Raw genomic sequence first — 20,695 nt, forward strand, 5'->3', positions numbered from 1 at the left:
AAATGAGTAAAAGAATTTGGTATAAGATTAAGACTTTAAAATGTTGTCTGTTCCTTATTTTAGCCAATATTTCTATAACTCTGTATAGCTGTAGCTGTTATACTTTAAATTGTAACTTCTACATTTCTTTTACTTTGCTATGGATGTCATTGATGTTGTAGATCCAATGTCTATTATTATTTCCATAAAAAAAAAATAAAAAAAATTGCAAGCACATCAAATCCTTGCCTGATCACTTACGTTTCAATACCCTTTAACTCTAATGTTCCAAGTGTAAATTATCACATTTGCAAAAGTGGAGGAAAACACAGCTGTTTTTCACATTCAAGGATAATCTTCTTAAACTTTTATGCGGAGCAGTTTTATGCAAGTTGACTACCTCACAAAAGCTCCTTTGTGCTCTTTTAGCTGTTCACACTGAAGTCTGAGTATGAACTCAAGTGTGACTTAATCTGTAAACCACCCAATTTCAAATTATGTGTCTAATGCAACTGGCTCCATTGCATCACCTGTTAATCATTTCAATGTAATGGGAAAAATATTGAAATACGATGCTACTTTCCAGAATATACTAAGAAAGGGCATATTTTTCTTTGCAATTTTTTTATTAAAACACATCACAGAGATGTATACACTTAAATAAATAAGATGGCACACTAAATATTCAGATTTGGTGTCCAAAAGTGGCACTAATATACCACTGAAAGTGTACCCGAGTCTTTTTCTTTCTACTGGTAACTGTGGAGCTGCCACTTGTTCTGGTGTTTATATACAATCCAAGTTTCAGAAGAAAATATGGCCGAGCACAATGTCAGACCATTGACAGTGACAGTAATGAGACAGATGTCCCTGAAGACAGCAGAATTCCTCTGGAAGCTGGACTCATCTGTGTGCTGCAAAATCCTATTAAACAAACAAGAACAAAGAAAAACACTGTTAGAAGCCTAAAAACCACCGACAGCACAGACCAACCCCTGGTGCTTGATTCCTATTAATAAAAATGGGGAAAAGGCTCCAGTAAATCATGAGTGTAATCATCCATCATTTGTTCTGTTCCTAATTCTATTAAGTTGCCAACAGGCAGCATTTTAAGACATCATAGGCACGTTCCCGTTGATCATAATAAACGTCTATTTCATACGGAAAAACTATAGATAAATGATTTATTCAAACCAATATATGCCTGTCTGCTATGCATTTTTAAACTTATGTCATTAGAGTCTCCTGTTCAGAGTGCTATTTGTGTAGTACGCAGAGTTGCAGCCTAAGGATATAGCAACCGATACAGACGGTAGCAAGGCAGGTCACTAGCTGAATAAAATTAAACAAATTTAACATGGAAAATAAGTGAAAATAAGGTATAACAGTGGCAGTGAAGTTCACCATTATGCACTCTATGATTCCCGTTCAGATGACACATCTCCCTCTGCTCCACTGCTCACACTGGGATCTCCTTTAGAGTGCACCTTTCTCTCTGGACTCAGAGGGGCCTTTCGATCGTGTTTTCTCTTTCCGCTGCAATTACTTCTCTTGTTTGGACAGCTGAAGCAAAAGACAAAAAAAAAAAAAGAAGAGTGTGATGGTGGGGGTGTGGTTAAGCGCTGGTTTGTGAATGGAGAGTGAGATCAGGAGATGAGAACGGTAAGGATCATCACCTGGCAATGATTGTCTTCAACAGCTGTTTGTCATTGCAGTGAGAGTGGAGACGGGTTTAAGAGCAAGCCAGACACCAGTCCCTACAGAGAGTGATGAGACACGAGCTGGAGATAGACTCTATTGTTTTATGTCTACTGAAAAGTGGAGTTCTGAGTGCGACCGTGGAAATATTGAGTTTAAAAGAAATAAAAACGCACTGTTTGAGTTGGATTCACCGTCTCCCGCTTCCTACTTTAATCCCAGGTTTCGGCACCAGTGTAACAATGTTCACTGTGAACATTGTTACACTGGTGCCGAAACCTTCGATTAAAGTAGGAAGCGGGAGACGGTGAATCCATCTCAAATGGTACGTTTTTATTTAACAAGTTGGCTGATATGTGCTTCAAAACACAGTGTAGGGTCAAATAACACTCCCAGGTTTCATATAATGGGTGAAGGCCTAATTAGGACTCCATCAAGGTCAATGGAAATGTCATAATAATAATTAATAATAATTGTATTTATTTATCACATTATACATTTGCACATATACAGTGAAATTCTTTGTTTTTTTTTTCACATATCCCAGCTAAGCTGGGGTCAGAGTGCAGAGTCAGCCATGATACAGCACCCCTGGAGCAGATAGGGTCAAGGGCCTTGCTCAAGGGCCCAACAGTGGCATCTTGGCAGTGCTGGGGCTTGAACCCCCAACCTTCTGATCAGTAACCCAGAGCCTTGACCGCTGAGCCACCACTTTGTGTGTCATCAACTATGAAAACTAAGACCATGGCGACGAATGATCTGGCCTAATGGAATCATATAGATAAGAAAAAGAAGTGGACCAAGAACTGATCCTTGAGGTACACCACGTTTAACAGTGACAGAGTGAGATTTGTGTTTGTTAATACTGATGAATTGTTGCCTATAACAGAGATATGAAGTTAGCCACTGAAAAGCTGTACCAGTAATACCAATAGCAGATAGGCGGGTAAGGAGTACGAAATGACAAACAGTATCAAAAGCTGCGCTCAGGTCTAATAGGACTAGGAGACTGAGGGTACCAGGTTCTGATGCGAGGAGAAGGTCATTTACCACTCTTAAAAGGGCCGTCTCTGTACTGTGGAGGAGGCGGAAATCTGATTGAAAAGGTTCAAGCAAGTTGCATTTTTCCAAGCGAGACTGTAACTGAGCGGCAACCACCTTTTCTAATACCTTAGCTAGAGAAGGAAGGTTGGAGATAGGCCTAAAGTTACTCAAGACTGTATTATCAAGGCCATTCTTCTTGAGTACTGGAGTAATAGCAGCAGTTTTTAGTCGTAGCGGTATGTGGCCAGTAGCAAGGGATCTGTTAATCATATGGGTGATGGGTGAAATGAGAGTAGATAAGGAGTTTTTAAGGAGATGTGTTGGTAATGGATCAAGCTGGCAGGAGGAAGAGTTTGATTTACCAATCAGATGTTCAACCAAGGATGTGTTGGTAGGTGAAAATGCTATGATGGTGTGGACTCAAGGTGCAGGAGAAAGTTCTGAAAGAGCAGAGTGAGAGAAAACCTGATAAATATGACCAATTTTATCTAAGAAAAAAGTTTAAAAAGATTCACACAAGTCTTTAGAGCCAGTAAGAGTAGCAGGCTGAGTTTTGAGAAGTTTTTTAATCTTAGAGAAAAGTGATCTGGGTTTGCACTTGGATTTACTAATAACAGTGGATAGGTAGGTAGAGCATGCAGTGTTAAGGGTTGATTTGTACTGTAACATATGATCAGAGAAAGCAGTTGTATGAACATAAAGTCCCTTATTCTTGTAAATTCGTTCAAGACGCCTGCCCTTAGCTTTAATTACTCTGAGTTCAGGGGTGAACCATGGGGAGGAATGAGTTGAGGGGACAGTTCTAGTCTTAAGCGGGGCAAGTGCATCTAGTACATTAGAGATAGTCTCATTATAAATTGAGAGTATTTCATCTGGGCAAGAAAGTTCGATAGAGGATGGTAGAGAGGAGACAGAGATAGCAGCAGAGAAATTAGAAGTGTTTATGGATTTAAGGTTACGATAGGATATTGTGGTTTTCAATTTAATGTTAAAGTCACCAAGCATAATTATATTTTGGTGTTGTGCACATGCGAGAGTGAGTAGTTCAGTGAGGTCAGAGAGAAAATTTGCATGATGTTTAGGGGGTCAATAATCAGCAGTACCAGAAGTGGGACAGAACCAGCTATTTTAAATGACAAATATTCAAAGCTCATAACATCATGGAAATCCATATGAGCAGTCTTATAATTGTTATTAATAGCAGCTGCCAGGCCACCGCCCCTGCCAGTGAGATGGTTTTGACAAGTGACAATATCCAGGGGGAGTCAGGAGATTCAATTTGATAAAGTCATTCGGTGTTTGCCAGGTTTCAGTGAGAAATAATATGTACAGTTTTCTCTCAATGATTATGTTACTGAGTAATGTACTTTTGCCAGCCAAGAAGCGGGTGTTCAAAAGAGAAAAGTTGTGTCTTTGTGGCACACAAGTACCACTGCGTTGTAAGACACATCTTTATCAAGGTGTATGACAGTATGAGAATTAATGTCACGGCTGGGAGTAGTTTCTTTACGTTGCCGATGCCCCGGCCCATTAGACCAGATCGTAGGAATCGAGGATTTAGAGGGGCGGTCATGTATCCACCAGCGTTTACGACACCGATGGATATAGCGAGGCAGATGAGCAATTTCGAGGGTTTTACAAATTTCATATGTTATTGAATCCAACTGGGAAAAACAGTTCAGATGGCGCAACTGCGATGGGGTGTAATAAAGTTCCATTTTGACAGAGAAGACCAGAATGAGCCCAAATACAAGAAGGGCCACTGGTCTCACGACCAAAGGTTTGTTATTTGCAGAAAACATCACCTTACTCAAGCCAAGATGAATGGCACTCACAGACTTTTGTAAACATGCCACACCACACCACACTACGTTACCCAGACCCGGATAATAACAATAGACAAACCCGCACAAAGCACAGCTCAATAAGAAACCGGTAAAATAACTTACCGGTAGTGCAGATTGGTAAGATACGCACAGGTGGACATGGGCAGAGGGTTCAAGGGGAGCTGAGAAGTGAGGCACCTGAACGTCTCGGTAAGCAGGCATCACAGGTAAGTAAGAAGTTTATATAAGTTTATGAAGTACATTTGAAGAGTAGTCCCAAAAAATAGATTCCGTTAGTGATTTTAAATCCAAATAGGAAACATTAGATGATGACGATACAGGTGAATCTAAATGTCTAGCAAGGGAAAAACACAAACTATGTCGATGAGAAACAGTAGCAGGTTGAGCACAGCATACTCCCGACAATAGTAGATCTGCGCCAATGACTGAGGATTTAAACAGCGAAACATTGAGTGATAAACATGACAGTAATCCAAGCATCCATGAAACAAAACAGGGAGGAAAAATAAAAATAACAAACAATGAAGAATACAAAACAAACAATGAAATGACATCGATGAGAAGCGGCAGCCAAACTGCACACAGCGTACTCTCACCGGAACTGGAAGTCAAGTCAAAAAACAACTAAAAGATGCTCATTTTGTTTGGAGCTTTTGGAAAATGGTCCCATCAGATCCACACCAAGCATATACCCAGGTTCTATGACGGGAGTTGACTGCAAGTAGCCTGATAATTTTGAGAATCATGGTTTGTACTTTTGGCAAGTTTGACATTAATTACAGTATTTCCATATGTGAGATCTCAAACTTGCCAGTAAGCAACTTCTATCAGTAGCAGCAGTGTTTTAAGTGGACCTAGGTGACCACTTAAAGGACTGTCATGGGCACATTTGAGAAACTCACCTTGCAGACAGGTAGGTATGACTAGTTGTAGCTTCGGTCCTTTCTGATCATCTGGTACACTACTAAACAAGAAACAATTTTCAAGAACATAATGCACACTGGAAGGTTTGAGAAGTAGTCTTATTGCATAACTCTTGAATCTCTGGATCGTTTTGTTGTGCTGTAGCAATGTCAGGCTAGTCTACAGGTAAGTTGGATGGAGTTACAGAAGAACTGGTAGCTTTGACCATGACTATCATATGAGGTGGTGTAGTGTCTAGGCTCCGTGATAAGGTGTCTGGCACTATGTTGCACTGTTCCTTTCTGTATTTGACACTGAACTCAAATCCTTGCAGACGAACAGTCTATCGTGTCAGCCTTGATGAAGGTTTAGGATGTTGGAAAACCCAAGTCAGTCATGGTCAATGATTACCTCAAATGTTCTGCCCTCCGAATAAGGTCTCCATTTTTCAATGGCCCACACAACAGCGAGACATTATTTTTCTGACACTGAATACGATTGCTCTGCTCCACGAAGAAGTCATGATGCGTAAGCAATCACGTGTTCTTCTCCATCTGTCATTTGCATTAAAATAGCTCCAAGGCAAATGTCACTTGCATCAGTTTGCACCTTGAAAGACTTAAAATCAGGAGGAATCAGAACAGGAACTTCAGTTAAGTCATTTTTGATCTTCTCAAAAGCATCTTGACAGCCTCATTCCATGTCCCAGTAGATCTGCTTTAGAGCATGAAGAGGTGCGGCTTTCTCTGAGAAATTTGGTATGAATCTGTAATACCAACCTGTCAATCCCAAAAATCTTTGTACATCCTTGAGTGATTGTTGTACTGGGAAATCACAGATTGCTGCTACCTTGGAAGGATGTGTTTTGACTCCTTCCCTGGATACAACATGGCCTAAGAAAGTGAGTGATCTCTGTACAAGGTTAAACTTCTTAAGATTCAGAGTAAGACCTGCTTGATGTAGACAGCTAAAAACTTGGTTCAGGTGTTGTAAGTGTTCCTGCACATCTTTTGAGTACACCACAATGTCGTCAATGTAAATGAATCAACATTTCCCTTTGATGTCTCAAACTACATATTCCATCAATCTTTGAAACGATGCAGCAGCATTCTTGAGACCGAAGGGAAGACGTAGAAATTCAAATTGGCCAGCAGAAGTTACAAATGCAGTCTTTGGTATATTTTCAGGCTCCAATTCAACTTGCCAGTATCTGCTCCATGCAAAGACTCTAATATATCTTGGATCTGGGGCATGGGGTAGCCAACCAAGTGTGTTTTTGCATTTAGACAACCCTAGTCTACACACAGTATTGAACCTCCTCCTTTTTTAGGTACAATGACAACTGGTGAAGCCCATGGGGAAACTGAAGGACAAATAATGTTTTTGTTTAGCATCTCTTGAATTTCTTTGTCAATAAACTGTTGTTTGTCTACTGACACTCTGTATAATCTTTCTGACAGGTACTTCATTTGTGGTGATTATACTGTGTCTTCCTATTTTGGAATGTCCAATTTCGTGAGTACAGACAGTCGGCCAATCTCTCAAAAGATTCTCCAGTTGTGTTTTGAACTAATCTGTGGTGTCTGTTTTTAGGGTTAGTTGGCGGATGGATTGTAAGGTTTCGTCTGGTACTTCTGGAGTAGGTATGGCAAGGCAGAAGTGTAATGAAGGCCTGGAAGAAGATTTGGGAGACAAGAGTGGGAACATCTCATCATGAACTTCATCATCCCTGGATGGTAAGCTATATTGTGCATTCTCAAAATCCAAGACAATTATATTGCTTGACAATCCCTTGACAAAAAGTCTTCTACAAATCACGAAAAGTATTTTTTTTTAGCTTAAAACAGGTGTTCCTCAGCAAGCACTCAAGATTGTATGAGCACAGCTAGCAAGCCATGCTTCCATCTCCACATGCTGTACTACCTTGCTCTATTTGAGCACCGATATTTATGCAACAATTAAGGCAATCTAGCACCCCTAGCGGTGCTGAAGAAAATTACATGCTAGCACCACAGCCCAGTAAAAGGCTTGTGACTGTTATAACAGTTCGCTCAAAACATCCACAACAAATGAATGGCTAACTTATGGCTGTCTCTGCATATTAAGCTGGGATACGAGAAAGTATACACACTTCAGCTTTAATATGTACTATCAAGCAACTTCTAAAGGGTAAGATAACTTTCTGGTATGACAAAGTTATTTTACCCAAGTTAAGTTTAAGAACTCTTAGAAACCATCTACTCTTTCTCAAAATTAAAGATGAATACCTGTTTAGGATCAATGGGACCAGAAGGAGACTCTAGCTGAATAGTCACAGGTCCATCATTTTGAATGTGTACCTGCACATATACACCAAACTGCCGATCTACAACACATAATTACAAAGTACAAAGGTTCAAAAGGTGTAAAATCAGTGCCTATGTGTTCTCCAATTGCCTAACCCACTTTCTACAATGACACTGATTAGTTAATACAAACACTAAAGTGTAGTTGCCATCTGACTAAATATGGCAAGCAACATAAACTGACAGCAACATAAACTGGAAAATGTCATAGTTTCAGACATGATGTAAACGCACCATAGGTTACTTACTACATTGTACTGGTGCAGTAAATACCTTTAAACAGTAACAAAATCTTATGCTTTTCAAGCAAGCGACTAATTCAAAAGGGTTTAACTGCTGCTATTTCAGCATCAGAGGAATTGCACCTTTGCTGGTCTGCTCTCACCTTTGATTATATGCTTTTCTCAGCTGCTCCAATAAGTTGTTGTAGAAGGGCTGGGCCAGTTCAGCCGGCATGTCGGAGTGGAAGTCAGGCTTATTTCCCTTGAGGATACACTGCAGAGTGAACTGACTCACACACAACACCTCCAGCTCTCTGTCCATCACACTATGGCTCCACGCACGCCCGTTCTCATCCCCAAACAAACGCAAGTTCAGAATCTTATGTACCCTAATAAAAAATATCATACAGATCAGACTTAGAGAAAATACTTTTTTAGGTTAAAGGAATAGTTCACAGAAATGATAATTTATAATTTGTTCAGGTTGTGTCGGAATTACTATTCACCTCCTCGGAGCCAGAAATTATTTGTTACCATGGCAACACTCATAACACTAAAACGGATCAATGTGCGGATTTGTTGTTGATGACAGCAAAATATTTAACTATGACATTAATTCATTAACTCACCTGTTTGTACATTTCCATCTGTTTCTCACACAAAGCCATCATATAGATTCAGAAGACTTTGAATTTACCATATCAAGACACATGGACTACTTTATGATTATTTTATGGTGTTTTCGTCACTCTGTGCACGTTGTATGGGAAAGTACGGAGCACCTTAGAGGACACGAAGGGAATTCGTTTCTGAAATAGTTTTGCATGATCTCGCAATAAGTTTTGCTTTCCCTCGCAATAGTTTGCATTCCCTCGCAATAAGTTTTGCGTTCACTCGCAATAGTTTGCGTTCAATCGCAATAAGCTTTGTGTTCCCTTGCAATAGTTTGTGTTCACTTGCAATAAGCTTAGCGTTTCCTCGCAATAGTTTGCATTCCCTCGCAATAAGTTTTGCGTTCCTTCACAATAATCTTTCCCTTGCAATAAGTTTTGCGTTCTCTCGCAATAAGCTTTGCGTTCCCTTGCAATAAGGTTTCCCTCGCAATAAGTGTTGCGTTCCCTTGCAATAAGTTTTGCGTTCCCTTGCAATAAGTTTTGTGTTCCTTCACAATAGTTTATATTCACTCGCAATAAAATTTGCGTTCCCTCGCAATAAGCGAGATCTGGCTTGCGTGTTAACTCGCCTCATTAAGTGCTGGCCTTAATGTCAGAGGACCGCGGTTCAAAACAAGCCATCGACTCAAGTTGATACGTGCCATGACAGAATCATGGATGTGACACAAAGGCTGCATCCAAAAACGTAGGCAGCTGACTTGCTGCCTAATCGGTTAATGACTTAACTGACAGCAGTTTTGAATGAATGGAAATCTTAAGGAAACTGGTCTCTGAACAGTTTGAAAAGCACCTTAGTTTCATCCTACCTCCCTATACAGCCTCCGAAGGTAGCATTTTCCTGGTTTCAGATGCAGCCCATATTTCGTGGTTGCCTCAAGCTGATTCAGTCTGATGACTCACCACTCTATTTCAGATCAGCACCAGGTGGAAAGCCCTGCCCCTGCTGATCCGGCTCCACCAAAGTCAGCCGAGCCATCGAATAGTTTCTGTGTTGTGTTTAAATAGAGGATGTTCTCACAAGAAACAGAAATGCGCTCGCTGCAACACGTCACATTCATACGCTGCTCATCCTCACCGGGTATGCCGGGATGACAGACAGATGTGTTTCTGTGTGTTTTGTTCTTAAACAATGTTATCACACAATAGAGATAGCGCTGGTTGCGTCTGTGCGTGCAACACGTCCTGACACGCACGCACATTTACACACTGTTCACTCCCCCTCCTTGCCGGAGTTCGCTGGGAGATTGTATGTGTGTTGTTTCTGTGTGATGATTTTCCTCACACAACGGAGAAAGCACTGGTTGCGTCTGCTCGCGCTGCACATGCTAGACATGCACACATTTACATGCTGTTCACTTCCCCTCCTCGCTGGAGTTCGCTAGGAGATTGCATGCGTGTTGTTTCTGTGTGGTGATTTTCTCACACAATAGTCAAAGCACTGGTTGCGTCTGCTCGCGCTGTACATGCTCGACACGCACGCATTTACACGCTGTTCACTTCCCCTCCTCGCCAGAGTTTGCTGGGAGATTGCATGTGTTATTTCTGTGTGATAATTTTCACATAAACAATCTTCTCATGCAATAGAGAAAGTGCTTGTTGCGTCTACTCGCGCTGCACATGCTCGACACACACGCACATTTACACGTTGTTCACTTCGCCTCCCCGCTGGCGTTCGCCGGGAGACTTCACGCAGGCTGTTTTAGTGTATTGTTAATTGTGAACACAAACTGTTTTCATAAAAATTTGAAATGTCGCAAATATTGAGACGCACACATTCATATGCAGCTCATTCCCCGCTGTAGGTCACTGAGATGATACACAAATATGTTTCTGTGTGGTGTTCATATAAGAATGTTCTCACATAAAAGAGAAAGCATTCGCTGTATGAGACGCACACACATCACAAGCTGTTCACTCCCCGCCAGAGTTTGCCGGGATGTTACACAAAATGATGTTTCCGTGTGATGTGTTAAATAAAGAATGATTCTTACAAAAAGAGAAAAGCGCCCATGATGCCTTCATGAAACACACAAACATTCTCATTTCTCTCCCTCTCCCCGCTGGTGTTCGTTGGGACTGGGATATTACACAGAATGTTGCTTCTGTGTGTTGTGTTTAAATAAAGGATGTTCTCATAAGAGAAAAGCGCTCACTGCACTGCACGAGGCGCACACACTCGAAGAAGCCCTCCACACTTCTTTTACTATTGCACCCATTATCTCGCTTACTACGGTCATCTATGGTCTCGGCTCAGAATGTGCCTATGTTGCATGCAGGAACTCATAATCTCCTAGCAGAGAACATGATAGAGCTTGTTCCGTACTGCGGTGTACACAAAGGTTCTGCAGCCGATGTCTTCGGTTTCGGAGTAAGACGGCGGGCTTTGGCCCATTTTAGATCTGAGATGCTCGAATTGCACGCTCGCAAAGTGCCCATTTAAAACAGGATCTCAAAAACAGATCTGACCACACATCCGCCCTCGGGCTGATTTGTGTCAACAGATCTAAAGGACGCATGCATACTTAAATATACGAGTTGCACATCATCTCAGGATGTTTTAAGATTCACATTTGAGGGAACAGCTTATTAATTCAGAGTTCTTTCCTTGGCTCTCCACACTCTCGAAGTGTATCGATGCAGTGCTCGCTCCGTTGAAGCTGAGCGGTGTGCGCATTTTGAACGACCTCTATGATGGGCTATTATTAGCCTGATCAGAGGCTCTGTTGTGCGAGCACAGGAATTTAAAACTCTAAGGCCCAGGCTATACAAATGGCAATGTCAAACTGGGCGAAAATCATCCACCATTGCACTGTTTGGTCTTTTACATGAGACCTCTCCAACGCTGTCTGGCTGCTCTAGCACCTTGGACAGCTCCAACCTTTTAACAGCATCATGCTGGGTCAGGTCTTCTGGCAAAAGGTGGTAATCACGGATGCATTCAGCGCAGGCTGAATACCACGCCCTGGAGGCTGGCTCCTCCATGGGCAGACATGTTCTATTTTTCAGTTCCTCAAGGGAGTGAGGCTCCTAAACCCCCTCGCCCTGCTACAGTCCCAGCTTGGGATTTAAACCTGGTGCTGAAGGTTCTCATGAGCCCTCCATTCAAACTACTGGAATTTGTTGAGTTGTATGTGCTTTCTCTAAGAACGCACTCCTCTTGGCTTTGGCCTCAGTTAAACGGGTGGGATATATGGAGGCGCTGTCAGTTGACAGCTAATTCTTGGTATTTGGGCTGGGTCTTTCAAAGCCACTGTCAGCCCAGAAAGGCTATGTGCCTAAGGTTCTATCCATGCCCTTTGGGGCTCAGGTAGTCTGCCTACAAGCCTTCTTTCCCCACCGTTTAATTCGGATGAGGAGCAGTTGATGCATTTGGTTGTTATGCCCTGTGCGGGCATTACACATGTATGTGGAGCGCACCCGCCAGTTTAGGCTGTTGGATCAGCTCTTTGGTTGTTACGGAGGATGCACAAAAGGAATGTCCGTCTCAAAACAAAGGTTCTCTCACTAGATCGTTGACGCGAGTGCCCTCGCTTATGTATCAAAGGTCGTGAGATGCCCTATTGGTGTGAAAGCGTATTCAACTAGAGGCATGGCCTCTTCATGGGCATGGACAAATGATGTGTCCTTACAGGACATATGTTTTGCAGCAGGTTGGTCGTCACAAACACTATGTGGCATCCATCTCTTTCAAAGTCCTCTTTCTCTAGAGCGCTTATTGTTCCAGCACTCAGCAGGTAAGCCCAGGCCCTTTTATTATGGGCAGGCTACCTGATATATGTATATTTTGGTACAGCCACCTGTGTATAGGCTGTTGTTGAAATTACCCCCCTTAGAAGTCACAAGCGCTTCCAATTAGGAATACATTTCCTTTCCCAACCTTTGGTTGTGAAGTGGTTCAATTTGGATTGTGTGTATTTATATGGTTCATATAGATTCCCAGGCTGAGATTAACTTCCATCTGGTTTTCACCATGTGGGGTCATTCATTAATTCATACATTTGAAGATATGTTTTTAATAAGTCACCTCCTGTAGGCCTGTGACTTCCTATTCTTTTTCAGGTGTTTATACCTCAGGGGGTATGATGTTATGTAGTGTGGCGTGATGGGGCTCCGTCCCCCAAAAGCATTTACCACAATGTTGAGTGAACTGAATCGAAAGGGAACATCTCCGGTTACACATGTAACCTCGGTTCCCTGAGATGAAGGGAACGAGACACTGCGAAATCTAGCCGCGCTACTATTTCAGAATTTTGAGGTTCGAGCAATGCGCTCTTGTCCTTCAGTCAGAAAATTCTGCAGAAATGGTGTTCACGCACCCGCTTATATAGGCCAACAGCGCACCTGAAGGGGCGGGGCTCAAACACCATTGCCAATCTCAGGATTGCCGTTATTGTACAAGTACTTCACAACTAAGTAGTCGGAGTAGGAATTCCCAAAAAGCATTTACCTCAATGTCTCGTTCCCTTCATCTCAGGGAACCGAGGTTACATGTCTAACCGGAGATGCTTTACTATACAAATACCATAATTTAACTATTATTTTACAGTGTAGTAACTATAGTTTTTGGCAGAAATGTTTTATGTTTTTTCTATTGTAATATTGTAGTAACCATGACTGTTGCAAGCTAACCATGTTTTTTTTTTTTGTGTTTTTTTTTTTTTTTTTTTTAGAGTATATTGGTTTTACTATAATAATTATTGTGGTTACTATGGTTTTACTACTTTACTTGATCTATCAAGAAGGCAGACTAATAAATGTATATTATTTATTAGTACTTGATAGAATGCTAGACACATTGCCACAAAACTGTAAATCTTGGACAGACATCAGTACTCACATGTAGTCAACATCTTTCTGTGTGTCCTCAACTTAGATGCCAAACAACACACAAAGTCCTCTGCCTACTGAACTGATCTGCTTCTCTCCAACTGTTTCAGAATGTTGCAAGAACATCATCAATTGAATATGCACGGATGACGTCAGCATGACCTCAGAAGAAATTGTATACAATAAAGTAAAGGTAACACGAGCTGTATGATCAGCTATGCGTGTGCAATTTAAAAGGTACATTAAAAAAAATTGTTTATAACTTGCAATAAAGTTATTATAATTGTGCATGTGTTGAAGCATGCAGCAAACATGACAGAAGTGAGAGACGCACAGCTGTATAAAACTTTAATGTTCATTTAAATAATTTCAACGAAATTATTAAAGGTAAAGTATGGCTGTCAGCAGTCTTCATTGTGAAAATAAGAGCTTTGTGTCGTACCTGATACACTTGCCTTGGTAACTCTTTGAATGATCGTCTTCATTGTTTTGGTCTTCAATCATGTGTCCCACACGACTTCCGGTTTTCACGGTGCTGCTCCCTTGTGGACTAAAAGCGGAGTCCACATATTCAGATGTATGCTAACAGATGAAAGCTGTTTGACAAGCATAATTTGTTCCTGAACATCTAATTTCATTCAAATATATCCAGACTACCATGATTTTCAAAGTGAAATGAAACTAGTGCACACAAGATATAATATAATTCACTGCTACAGTGCCAAAAGGTTTTCAGACACTCTTAAAGCTTCACTTAAAAATTTACACATTTAATTGTATTGCACAAAAATATGAAAACCATTTTAAAATAAAGAAATTTATAGTAAAATACAATTTTCAAGCAATTTTTTTTTAAGTAACTCAAAATGATAAAACAATTGACATAATGTCCATAGTTTCTGCTTTATAAAGAAGTAGCACATGAATGTCCACAGTTAATGTGATGAACTTGAGAGGAATTGACTTCATGCAGCCACTAAAAAGGAGCTTGGGATCAGTTGACAGTAATTGCAAATATGGCTGAGAATTGTTTTGTGTGTGTGTGTGTGTGTGTGTGTGTGTGTGTGTGTGTGTGTGTGTGTGTGTGTGTGTGTGTGTGCCAATGTTCATATTGCATACACCCTAATAAATGGGTACTTGTGCCCCTGCTATACCATTTTCTTGGACCTCTTTTACAGCAGCATGGGTTCAGAGGCATAAAATGCATTACATTTGCTTTCAACTAGTTTCAAAGACAAAAGAAAATGATCTTATACAAAACCTTAACATGTCTTATGTTTTGTTTATAATGTCCGCTTGTGTGACACAATGCCCTGCAGTGTGACAAATAGAAAAATATATAAATAAAAATGATTATTGTGTGCAATTTGTTGTGCAATTATTTATTTATTTATTTATTTTTTATTTTTTTGGTCAGATATGAATTAATATCTTCATTGCACACATGGGAAGAACTAAAAATAAAAAATAAAAACCAGACTTGTGTTAAAAGTCTCTACATGAGCTTCAGTTAGAGGGAGAATGATTATGATTAGCTACTATTCTTGTTGAATTATAATCAGGAAAATTCAATAATGATAATAAATATTTTACCTTTTTTCATTATGAATAATTTTTTTATGTGACATAATCAGAGGGCAATCTTTAGAACGACTGCTTGAAATGTCTTCACACTGAAATAAACACATTAATTTTGAGTTATTAAGATTTAAAGGATACAGTTATTTATTTATTTATTTATTTTATTTTTTCATTTTGAATTTGAGCTCATTTCTCAACTCATGTTTGAGTTCTGAGGCTGCATTCAAAGGAACATCTATGGCAGCAGAGACAAGAAGCTCTGGAACCAGGTAGCCTTGTGCACCAGCCCTGGGGAAGTCATGACAGAAACCTCTATGTTGCGACCATGACAAAAACCTCGGAGGCGGCCATGGCAGGACCGCAAGAACAATATGGATATCAGTAGGTTCTGGGGTGCAGCCGGCTCTGGAACTGTGACAGGAACCAACAGAATTAAGTGACCTTGGGTACCAGCTTCGGGGAGGCCATGACAAAAACCTCTGCGGCATCCATGACAGAAACCTCTAGGGTGGCCATTAAAGGAACTTCTAGGGGTTAGTTTGGACTGCAGCAGGATCTGGGGCTGCAGCGGGCAGTGACAGGGACATCTGTGGCAGCAGAGACAAGGAATTCTGGGACCAAGTGGTCTTGGGTGACAGCTATGTGTAGGCCATGATAGAAACCTGTGGGGCAACCATGACAGAATCGTCTAGGGTGGCTGTGGAGGTGATGGCGTGCTCGAGTGTTCGTCTGGGGAAAAAGGAAGCGGTAATGGAGTTGAATTGCTGGTAATTGCTGTTTCTTTGTTCACAGTGAGAGACGGGGGAAATAAAAGGGGCCAGACCTCAGAGTTAGGGGGAGAGAGCCCAGCTGAAGCTTCGAGTGTGTTGGCAGTTGCCAGTCCCACAAAATAGAGCATTTGAGTGTTTATACAGTACAGATGAATGTTTTTGTGTGAAGAATAAACTTACCTTTGAGTTGGATTCGCCATCTACCACTTCCTCATTCCTCGAATCTGTTACACTAGTGCTGAAACATGGGATTAGAGGAAGAAGGATATGCTGTCATGGAGTCGTCACCGCTGGAGGAAGTCTTGTCAGTCTTGTCGGGTCCCTTGTCAGCATCCACCAAGGCCAACACCAGGCCCCCATGGAGCTTCGGCGAGAGCAGCAACAGCACTTTGAGGCACTCCTTCGGGCCCAGGAGGAGGACCGGCAGGTGCTGTGGAGCTTAGTACCCCAGGAGGGGGCGGCCTCCCTGTTCCCGGCAGCAGCGCACCCCCACTTGCTGCTCACCAATATGGGGCCTCAAGATGATCCGGAGGCCTACCCTGAGCTCTTTGAGAACACCGCTGAAGCTCTGAAATGGCCACCGGAACAGTGACTGGTCCATTTTCTGCCGCTGCTGACCGGGGAAGCCCAGATCGTGGCACAACAGCTTCAGGTCATAAACCTCCTAGACTACTTGGACTGGAAAAGTCCATCTTGCAGCGGGTCGGCCGCAGCCCAGAAGAACATCACCAGTTTTCCACTCCTTAACGCTGAGCGAGGCCGGCTGCCCATTTGCCTTTGCCCACCAGCTCCATGATTCCTGCCGGCAGTGGGTGCTGGCCAAGGAGGACAGCAATGTCGAGGATGTCATCAACCTGGTGGTGCTGGAGCAGTTCATCTCCCAGTTGCTGAAGGGGATGGCTGAGTGGGTCCAGTTCCACTGGCCAGCGTTGCTGGACGAAGTGATTCCATTTATATGGAAGACCATCTGGCAGCGTATCTGGGGGCCGAAAGTAAACCGATGTGGGATGTGCGAAGCGCTGGCTGTGAAGCCATGGCCTGGGCCATCTGCGGCTGTTCTGCGTCAGGCTGATACTGGGGAAAGGGAGGTGTCATCCTCCCCTGCCCTTAGGGAATTCCTGGTAGGGGATTTCCTGCTAACACGAGTTTGACCAAGTGAAAGTGATTGATAGTCAATGTCTCCAGCCGAGCATCGCACTCACATATCCATATTTTTCAATTACAAAAGATCGGTTGTATAGAGTGACACAGGACACTCGGACAAATGAAAATACAACACATTTGTTGATACCAAAGAGCCGTCTGGAAATGTTATTCCAGACGGCTCATCATAATCCAATGGCAGGTCACTTGCGAAAGGGGAAAACACTAAGCCATCTCATGGCCCATTTCTATTGGCCGGGCATTCACGGGAATGTTCGCCGGTGGTGTGCAGCATGCCGTGAATGCCAGCTGGGGAATCTGCCAGCCACTCCAAAAACGCCATTGTGCCCCCTTCCATTGATCGAGGTTCCTTTCTAACGAATTGGCATGGACCTCATCAGGCCATTAGAACGGACAGCACACGGGCATCGCTTTGCATTAGTCATGGTAGATTATGCAACGTGATATCTGGAAGCAGTGCCGCTGTGCAACATCTCAGCATGTGTGTTGCGGTGGCACTCTTCAAAATTATCTCCCGATTGGGGATTCCATAAGAAATCCTCACTGATCAGGGCACGGAATTTATGTCACGTACACTACGTGAGCTGTACTAATTATTGGGTATTAAATCGATTCAGACAAGCGTGTACCATCCACAAACAGACAGCTTGGTCAAATGATTTAATAAGACTTTAAAAAATATGATTTGTAAGTTCATGCACGAAGATGCTCGGTATTGGGATAAGTGGCTCGAAGCCCTGTTATTTGTAAGCCTCCACGGGGTTTTCCCCATTTGAATTGTTATATGGGCATAAGCCCCGTGGCGTGTTAGACGTCATGAAGGAAAATTGGGAGGAGGGACCTTCACAGAGCAAAAAATAATTCAATACAATTCAATGACCTGAAAGCTAAACTCCACACATTGGGGCGACTATCACAGGAAAATTTGCTACAGGTGCAAGAACGTCAGTCCCGTCTGTATAACAAGGGAGCTTGGCTACAGGAGTTTGCACAGGGAGATAAAGTACTTATCGTTTGGGCACGGCCCGCTTTTATTTGACACTGAATTTAACAAAGGGATATTGGCAGATCCCCTTAACGCTGATGTCCTGTGAAAAAACTGCCTTCTCCACACTGTTTGGCTTACACCAATTTGTGACCCTTCCATTCGGTTTGTTTAGGGCACAGGCTATGTTTCAATGTCTTATGGACAGGGTCCTCAGACCACATGCTGCGTATGCTGTTGCCGTTTGGATGATATCATTATTTATAGTGATGATTGGCAGCAGCACATGCAGCATCTTGGGGCTGTTCTGAGGTCACTGTGACAAGCCAGGCTCACAGCAAACCCAAAGAAGTGCGCAACTGGGTGGGTGGAGGTACGGTATCTGGGGTTCCACTTGGGTCATGGTCAAGTGTGGCCCCAAATTGATAAAATCGCAGCGATTGTGACTTGCCCGAGACCCAAGACCAAAAAGGAGGTGAGACAGTTCATGGGGCTGGCTATTATCAAAGGTTTGTGCCAAATTATTTGGACATCACCAGCCCGCTGACTGATCTCACTAAAAAGGGAGCTCCAGACCCGGTCCAGTGGACGAAGCCATGCCAACAAGCATTCACGTAGGTAAAAGCTGCACTTTGTGGTGGACTGCTTCTGCATTCCCCTGACTTCTCTCTCCCTTTTGTTTTGCAGACAGACACATCGGACAGGGGGCTGGGTGCTGTACTGTCCCAAGTGGTGGAGGGGGAGGAGCGCCCGGTGCTGTACATTAGTCGGAAGCTCTCTATGAGAGAGATAAAGTACAGCACCATAGAGAAGGAGTGCTTAGCCATCAAGTGGGCAGTCCTTACTCTCCGCTACTATTTGTTGGGACGAGCTTTCACCCTCTGTTCGGACCATGCCCCACTCAATGGCTGCAACTCATGAAGGATGCCAATGCCCAGATCACCCGTTGGCATCTGGCACTCCAGCCGTTTAAGTTCGAGGTGGTCCACAGGCCGGGGGCGCATATGGGGGGGGGGGTGGGTTGGCAGGCCAGACAGTTCCCTTGGCCTGAGTTGGGGGTGGGGGTATGTGGAGGCGAGGGCATGGTTGAGCGTTTGTCCGGGGAGAGAGGAAGTAGTAAGTGTTTTCACCTGAAATGAATTGCTGGTAATTGCTGTTTCTTTGTTCACAGTGAGAGATGGGGGAAATAAAAGGGGCCAGACCTCAGAGTAAGTGGGAGAAAGCCCAGCTGAAGCTTCGAGTGTGTTGGCAGCTGCCAGTCCCACTAAACAGAGCGTTTTGAGTGTTTATATGAAGCTTTACCGTTACGCAGTCAAGCGAATGTGTTTGTGTGAAGAATAAACTTACCTTTGAGTTGGATTCACTGTCTCCCACTTCCTCATTACTCGAACCTGTTACAGTGGCCATTACAGGAACTTCTAGGGGTTAGTTTGAATTGCAGAAACCTCTAGGGCCAGGTGGTTCCCTAATCCTAATCCTTAATGATGGAAACCTGAGGCATGGCCATGACAGGAACATCTTTGGCAGCCATGACAGGAACCTCAGGGGCGGCCATAACAGGAACATCTGCGTTGGCAATGACAGGAATCTTTGCGGCGGATCTGATGGGAACCTGATATGCGGCCATGATAGGAACTTCAGGTGCGGCCATGACAGGAACCTTTGAGGAGGTCATGATAGAAACCTCTGGAGCAGAGACAGACAGCTCTTTGAACCTTAGTGGGTTCTAGGGAGAGCTATGAGGCCGCAAGGACAGGGAACTTTGGGACCAGGTGGCTTTGGGTGGCAGCTTTAGGGAGGCAATGACAAGAACCTCTGTACCAGTGTTGACAGGAAAATCTAGGGTGGCCAGGACAGGAACATCTGTGGTGGCCATGACAGGAACCATAGTACTTGCCCTTGAAGAAGAACCAGTACTCAGAAAGTTAGTACTGTTCTATGCCTGTAGGAAAGATGTTTTGTCCAATGTGTAAGTTTGCATTACCACAGCAGGTTTTTTCTGTATCCATTAGCATGCAGAAATGATTTAGTACCACAAAGTCAAAAAGGTCCTCACATGGTGAGGGATGTTCCAAGATAATGACATATTCGTCACGCTGTTCCTGCCAGTCGACAAGGTCTATTATGTGAGGAACACTGTGGCTCTTATTGGCCAGGATCGCCATGGCGACCTCTACAGAAAGGGGTTTGTGGTGGCCAGGCTAAAAGACAGATTCTTTTTATGATGGTTAGACAGAGCTAGTTTCCCAAACCACTTTTTATTAATCTTTTTATTATGATTTTTTAAAATTATTATTATAGAAGGGAAAGTCTGGGCAGGAGACAATTCCAGAATAGAGAAATTTGGGCAAATGTAACATCTCAACATTAACAAAATTGAGGATGACGAAGTGATTCTTGACATACATCTCCAATAAAAATAAATACAGTAGCAATGACAAACTATATCATGGTAATGTCATTAACCATCAGTACTACTAGCAGGTACCGCTTAAAGGTGAAGTATGTAATTTCTGTGCAACTAATGGCACCAAACAGAATTACAAAAATAAAGTATGTTTTCAAACAACATTTTCCAACACTCCTTTGACTCATCACGCCCTTTCGCACTCTCTGATTCCCTATGAACAAATAGGCCATACATATAAAAGGTGATA

At 42.7% G+C, this 20,695-nt stretch overlaps 1 pseudogene; it reads right to left on the reverse strand.

Annotated features, from left to right (window-relative positions):
• Nucleotides 1-1,394: 1,394 nt before the first annotated feature.
• On the reverse strand, nt 1,395-14,023 carry LOC127446693 (D-aminoacyl-tRNA deacylase 1-like; annotated as a pseudogene).
• Nucleotides 14,024-20,695: the final 6,672 nt, after the last annotated feature.

The sequence above is a fragment of the Myxocyprinus asiaticus genome, chromosome 9 (genome assembly GCF_019703515.2).
Source record: "Myxocyprinus asiaticus isolate MX2 ecotype Aquarium Trade chromosome 9, UBuf_Myxa_2, whole genome shotgun sequence".
Classification (NCBI taxonomy): Eukaryota; Metazoa; Chordata; class Actinopteri; order Cypriniformes; family Catostomidae; genus Myxocyprinus; species Myxocyprinus asiaticus.